The sequence below is a fragment of the Eschrichtius robustus genome, chromosome 19, assembly GCF_028021215.1.
Source record: "Eschrichtius robustus isolate mEscRob2 chromosome 19, mEscRob2.pri, whole genome shotgun sequence".
Classification (NCBI taxonomy): Eukaryota; Metazoa; Chordata; class Mammalia; order Artiodactyla; family Eschrichtiidae; genus Eschrichtius; species Eschrichtius robustus.
In genome coordinates this window covers 28518297-28525450 of record NC_090842.1, presented here as the reverse complement: position 1 = coordinate 28525450, position 7154 = coordinate 28518297, and the positions used below count along the sequence as shown (strand labels likewise).

The 7154-nt window shown below is 43.5% G+C and overlaps 2 non-coding genes across 2 annotated transcripts; one reads left to right on the top strand and one right to left on the bottom strand.

The window, feature by feature from the left end:
• Positions 1–6764: 6764 nt before the first annotated feature.
• Positions 6765–6847, top strand: TRNAL-CAG (transfer RNA leucine (anticodon CAG)). Its single transcript has one exon. It is a non-coding gene; the product is annotated as a tRNA-Leu (tRNA).
• A 224-nt stretch (positions 6848–7071) lies between these two features.
• TRNAL-CAG (transfer RNA leucine (anticodon CAG)) lies at positions 7072–7154 on the bottom strand. Its single transcript has one exon. It is a non-coding gene; the product is annotated as a tRNA-Leu (tRNA).

Below are 7154 nucleotides of genomic sequence, written 5' to 3'. Positions count from 1 at the left end.
GGAAGAGAGGAATGGGGAGTTATGGTTTGATGGGACAGAGTTTCAGTTGAAGACGAAAAAATTCTGGAGATGGAATGTGGTGATGGTTGCATAACAGTGAATGCCATAGAACCGTACACTTACAAATGGTAAATTTTGTTATATGTATCTTATCACAGTTAAAGAAAAAAAATTTAAAGTGTACAGGGAATTCCCTGGTGGGCCAGTGGTTAGGACTGCCAAGGGCCCACCTTCGATCCCTGGTCGGGGAACTAAGATCCCACATGTTGCGCAGCCAAAAAAAAATAATAATAATACTAATAATAACTAATTAAAAAAAAATTTTTAGGTGCACAGTGGTATGTAGATAGGGGAAAATAGGGTAATAAATGCCTAAAGTTTGGGGAAGAGTGATCTCGTCCAGTGCCCTCCTGGCACTGCTGGAATGTCTGTCCATCTCAGAGACGGACAAGAGTTAGCTCAAGATGTACATGAGCAATGTGACCAGGGACCAGGTGGCTCCTCTTGTCACTCATGCGCATCCCCCTGGGGGTGCATCCAAGGAGCAGGCTGCAACTCGGTGCGCATGAAGATCACAGAGCAACAGCTTTAGGGAGAGGGGGCTCTATTACTTCTAGGCGAACGCCAGTCTATGCAACGCCGCCAGGCCTGAACCTCCTGGGGTAAGAGAAGATGTGAGGCCTTCAGGGTGGAGGTGCCATTTGAACAGAGCCTTGAAAAGAGCCATATGAGAAGGAGGTGTTCTAGGTGGATGTACAAGAGCGAAGGGCGGGCATGCAGAGTGGTGTGGGCTGATGGCCTTTGTGAGCAAGTCTCTGTGTTGAGAGATGCAGCCGAGGTATGGACAGAGTGGGTGGGATGCTGGCATGAGCCTGCCAACCTCTGGGCCAGTTACTGATTTGCCCAGAATGAGGCATAGGTTGGACACACAGTTTGGTCATTTTCCCTGCCTGGCCCCTTCAGCCCATTAGGATTGGGACAGAGCTTGTTTGGGATGGGAGGTCAGAGCTCCAGAGAGAGGACATCAAGATTAACTATTTGTTCAGGGATCCACAACTCATGTTCCTGAGAGAGATGGCCAGGCCAGGGCTTGGGTGGACTGACTGCATCCTGTCCAGGTGCCAGATGCATGAGGAGGTCTGGAGTGGCATTTCCAGGACTTCCTGCCCCCTGGCCCTCCCCATCCTGTTGTATCATTCATTCATTATTCAACCTGTACTCAGTTAGCTCCTTCTCCACATTTTTGTGTCCTAGGCCCTGGGAATTCATGGTCAAATGAGACTTGCAATCTCTGCCTTTTTGAAGAGCTCAGCCTCAGGGGCAGGAAGACACCTAGAGAGGCCATTCCAATTCCAGTGCTTTGAGGGGTCAGCCCAGGGGTTGTGGGAACACAGAGGAAGCCAAAATACCTAGTCAAAAGAAAGAAGCATCAGGGAAGGCTTCCTGGAGGAGGTGACATATGAGAAGCAACCACGAGAAGAAGGAACACTGTCAGTTTCCTCAGCCTCCCTTCCAACGGTGCAAGATCCAGCTATAGCCATAGGGGCATCAACACTGTCCCTCTCCCCACTCTGGCCCAGGGCCCTGCTTCTGGGAGCTGCCTCCATCTTCCATCCTCCCTTGGCCCTTCCCACCCATGCCCACAGTTCCAGGACTCTTCCTGAAACCTCTTCTCCAGGACACCAAGCTTCACCATCTCCATCACCCCCACCACTGCCCCAATTTTCCTTTTTCTCCTCCTTTGCCCAACAGGAAATTGGCGTATCCTAATTATATACGATGTTCTGTAGATGCTGTAGTTAAGTACCCATCTATAGATGGGCCATCCTTCTATTCTCCTCCTGGATGTTGAGAACGTTTTGTTAAAGGATACATTTTTAAAGTAAAATGCAAAAAAAATTGTGCAGTGGAAATAGTATGGCAGTTCCTCAAAGAAATAAAAATAGAATTACCATATGATCCAGAGATTCCACTTTTGGGTATACTATATGCAAGAGAATTGAAAGCAGGATCTCGAAGAGATATTTATACAGCCATGCTCATAGCAGCATTATTCAGAATAGTTAAAACATGCAAGCAACCCAAGTGTTTACTGATGGGTGAATGGATAGCAAAACGTAGTATATATGTACAATGGAATATTATTCAGCCTTAAAAAGGAAGGAAATTCTGACACATGCTACAACATGGATAAACCTTGAAGACATCCTAAATGAAATAGGTCAGTCACAAAAGGACAAGTATTATATGATTCCACTTATATGAGGTACCTAGAGTAATCAAATGAATAAAGATAGGGAATTCCCTGGCAGTCCAGTGGTTAGCACTCCATGATTTCACTGCCGGGCTGCACACGTTCGATCCCTGGTTGGGGAACTAACTAAGATCCTGCAAGCTGCGTGGTGTGGCCAAAAAAAAAAAAAAAAAAAAAAGACAAAGTAGAATGGTGGTTGCCAGAGGTTGGGGGAGGAGGGAATGGAGAGTTATTGTTTAATGGGTATAGAGTCTCAGTTTTGCAAGATGAAAAGAGTACTGGAGATGGATGGTGGTGATGTTTGTACAACAATATGTGTAGTTAAATACCAGTGAACGGTGTAGTACACACACATATATGCATATATATATATGTACATATCTCTCACAATCAGGAATGCTGAAATGAATTTGCTAACAAATGGAAAACTGGCCTCTACCAAGGATGGAATCAATTCCATTTTACCAGACAAGATTTGTTTGCATACTTACGAACTGAATTTTAAACAATTTAAAATAATATATCATATTTAACCCAATATATTCAAAATATTATCATTTAAACATGTCATCAATATAAACATTATTATTGAGATATTTTGCATTCTTTTTTTCATACCAAGATTGCAAAACATCTCAAGTGCTCGGTAGCTACATGTGGTTAGTGGCTTCTGTATTAGACAGCACAGCTGTAGACAACACATAACATTCCTTTGAAAGAACATCCAGGAATCTTTTTGCCTTTTCCAAAGTCTTCTCCAATTTTTCCTGACAGTTTTTGAATTAAAAAAGAATTACCCAAGTAATCTATGTTCATTATACAAATCTCAAATGCAGGTAACTGATGAGAAAAAAATCACAATAAATGCCACCATCCAGAGATAATCACAGATCCGGATTTTTTATGGCCTCTGAGACTTTAATAGACACATTTTGTTATATATATATTTTTAAATAATTTTATATACAATATAAATGTATAAACAATGTAGTTATATATTTTACAGTTTATATGTTTTGTTAATATATAATCTATGAAATTGTATTATTTTTCAGAGTTTTAAACTTTTCAGAATAGTTTCAGATTTACAGAATTATTGCAAAGAGTACAGAGAGTTCACTTATACCCCACACGCAGTTTCCTCTGTTATTAATATCTTGCATTAGCAGTGTTACTGAACCAAACTTGTGTCTGCTCACCTGTGTGCAGTAAAGCCAATCTACTGACCCTGGGTTGTGGTGAAGGAAAGTGCAGCATTTATTGCAGGGCACCAAGCAAGGAGTCCAGAGCAGCTAATGCTCAAAAAGCCTGAACTTCCCCAATGGGTTTCAGTGAGGCAGTTTTAAAGGCAAAGTGAGGATGGGGTGTCCCAGGTTATGCAATCAGCTCGTGCACAATTCTCTGATTGGTTTATGGTGAGGTAACAGGGTGGTGTCACAGGGGTTAACATTATCAATCCTTAGGTGCCAATAGGTCTGGGGGCTACATGCTCATGATCATCAAGTAGTTAATTTCTTCCATTTGGTGGTGGTTTTAGCATCAGTAAAACAACTCAGGAAATGTGTACCAGATACTATTATCTATACTTCAGAGAGGAGCTAAAGCAGAGGATATGGGGGAGGGGTCTGTCCTGGGAGGCCCCTTAGGATCCTGCTCAGTTATAATATGGTATATTTATCAAAATTAATGAGCCAACATTGATACGTTATTATTAAACTCCATACCTCATTCAGATTTTTTCAGTTTTTCCCTAATGTCCTTTTACTGTTCCAGGATCCTATCCAGGGTACCAGATTATATTTCCTAGTGATGTCTTTTCTTAGGCTTATCTGCGACAGTTTCTTAGACTTTCCTTGTGTTTGATGACCTTGCTAGTTTTGAGGAGCACTACTCAGGTATTTTGTAGAATGCTGTTGAATTGGGATTTGTCTGATGTTTCTCATGATTAGACTCAGAGTAATTGTGTTTTGGGGAGGAAGTCTACAGGGGCCAAGTGCCATTTAAGGGCACATCAAATCAATCTGACAAGCTATCAATCTGACTTATTACTATTGATGTTGACCTTGATCACCGGGTGAAATCATATTTATTTTTGACTAGAGAATATATGCACATGATACAAAAATTTAAATATACAAGTCTCCCTCTCACCCTGCCTCTTCCCCCCTCAAACACACACAGGCTGCCTCACCGAAGATAATTACCTCCAATTTCTGGAGCCTGTGAATATATTACTTTACATGACTAAAGGGATTTTGCAGATATGGCTAAATTAAGTATTTTGAGACAGGGGAGATTACTCTGGATTATCAGGATGGACCCAGTGTAAATACAAGCATCTTTATAATGAAACCAAGTTCCCCTAAAACCAAGTTCCTCTACCAAATTTATGATTGACCTCTCTATTCAACACCTGTTCCCCTGAAGACTGAGGAGTATCAAAGAAAAGGAGGAATTGAAACTGTACAGGACCCTGTGGGGCCTTCCCAAGTACAAAGGCCTTCCTGTACCCCCCATTTCTTGTTTGTGGGAAAAAGGTTTCCGCCTCCAAGACCTTCTCTGAGTTCCAAAGTGCAGATTCAATTAGTAATTAGAGTGAGGGAATACAGAAAGAAACCATAGTGCAGCCATGGGGCCTGCTCCTGGTTCCTCCTGGGGGGACGTAAGGAAAACCTGACATACATCTCTGAGTTCTTCTATAGGAACTAAGGGCCCTGCCCAGGTAGGATGGTAACTTCAGGCTCAGTACAAGCACTGGGACCCCAGACTGGTTGGAACCGGAAGGCTGATGATTGAGATTCTTAGAACACCACCCTGTTACCTCACCGCCAACTAGAGGAAGGTTACACACCCTGCAGCCCTCCCCCCCTCAAATTTCCGTATAAAACCTTCTTCCTTGAAACCCGTGGGGGAGTTCTGGCCTTTTGAACACAAGCCACCCGTTCTCCTTGCATGGCCCTGGCAATAAATCTTTCTCTGCTCCAAACTCTGGTGTTCAGGTGTGTTTGGCCTCACTGTGCTTTGGGCACACAAACTTGCGTTAGGTGAGAATAAGAGGTTAGACAGGAGGGTCAGAGTCAGAGAAGGCATCATGAAGACAGAAGCAGAAGGTGGAGTGATGTGGGGATATGAGCCAAGGAATGCGGTGGTCTTTTTTTTTTTTTTTTTAATTTATTTATTTATTTTTGGCTGCATTGGGTCTTCGTTGCTGTGTGCGGGCTTTCTCTAGTTGCGGCGAGCGGGGGCTACTCTTCGTTGTGGTGTGTGGGCTTCTCATTGCGGTGGCTTCTCTTGTTGCGGAGCATGAGCTCTAGGCGCATGGGCTTCAGTAGCTGCGGCACGCAGGCTCAGTAGTTGTGGCTCACGGGCTTAGTTGCTCCGGGGCATGTGGGATCTTCCCAGACCAGGGATCGAACCTGTGTCCCCTGCACTGGCAGGCGGATTCTTAACCACTGCACCACCAGGGAAACCCTGTGGTGGTCTTTAGAAGCTGGAAAAGGAAAGGAAATGGATATTCCCTAGAGACTCCAGAAGGAACACAGTGTTGACCTCCAGAACTATAAGATAATAAATGGTGTGGTTTTAAGTCTCTAAGTTAGTAGTAATTTGTTACAGCAGCAATAAGAAACAGGAACTGTCAAATCCCTTTACCAGTTTTTCTGCCAGTGAATGTCCAGCCTCGTCTTGAATGCCTCCAATGATGGGGATATCACTATCTCCACAGGCACCCTGTTTTCTTTCCAGCAAGCTCTTTCTTCTGTGGAAACCTTCCTCCGTGGTAACCTCCCACCCATTGCATGCCCACCTCAAGCCCCAGTTCTCAGAGCAAGGATCAACAGACACAATCTAAATCCCTTGTACACATGAGGCTTTTATAGACATAAATTATCTCTTCTCCAGGTTTAACATCCTCCAGCTTTTCCCTTGGCCAGTTTACAAAAAGGTACAAAAGCCAACTTTCTCTTGATGAGGCTTCAGCTAATCACTTGTGGAATGGGATCCCATTGCCCGTGTCTTCCCATCCATGGAGGAGCCTATGGCAAAGTCCATAACCGAGCACACCCCCTTCCAAAAAGAATCATGTAGACCCCCTCCTCACTTCCCCCAGGGGCTCAACAATAGTCTCGACCCTTTCGATAGTATTTGTCATTAAAAATAATGTCAAAACTTCAGTTTCCGAGCATTGGCAAGTGACTAGAATTTAATAATACAGTTTCATTTCCATTGTATTTACTTTTATAGTTATTTTCTATTGATGGCAAGAGAAACTAATTTTCATTTTCTGTTCAGGCTAGAGTTTCCATTTAAAACATATAAGTAGTAAAAAGACTGAATCAGTTTAAGGATAACGGTAAATCTTGGAAACGCGGGTGGTTATTGATTGCGGCTGACGAGGGGCTGTGTGGTTGGATCTGGAGCTACCAGGGACCTCAAAATTATTTGGATAATTCCCAAGCCGCGTCGCACCATACAATGCACTAAAGAAGACGCCACAAACCTACGTTCGAGAGTCAGGATGGCCGAGCGGTCTAAGGCGCTGCGTTCAGGTCGCAGTCTCCCCTGGAGGCGTGGGTTCGAATCCCACTCCTGACAACCTTCCCGTTTTTTCTCTTTTCCAGTTCCAGGGTCTAAGGAGAGTCTTTGCGGTTTCAGATCGGATCTTTCTCTTTTACATTCCCAAAGTCAAATAAATATCATTAAGAAAAAAACACCTTTTAAGAAGGAAATACTTGTTTCGTAAAAAGATTAATAGTATTACCTATTTGATGTGCCACTTTACGTGAAAAGCAAAAAAAAAAAAGAGGAAAACTAAGCTTTGTCAGAAGTGGGATTCGAACCCACGCCTCCAGGGGAGACTGCGACCTGAACGCAGCGCCTTAGACCGCTCGGCCATCCTGAC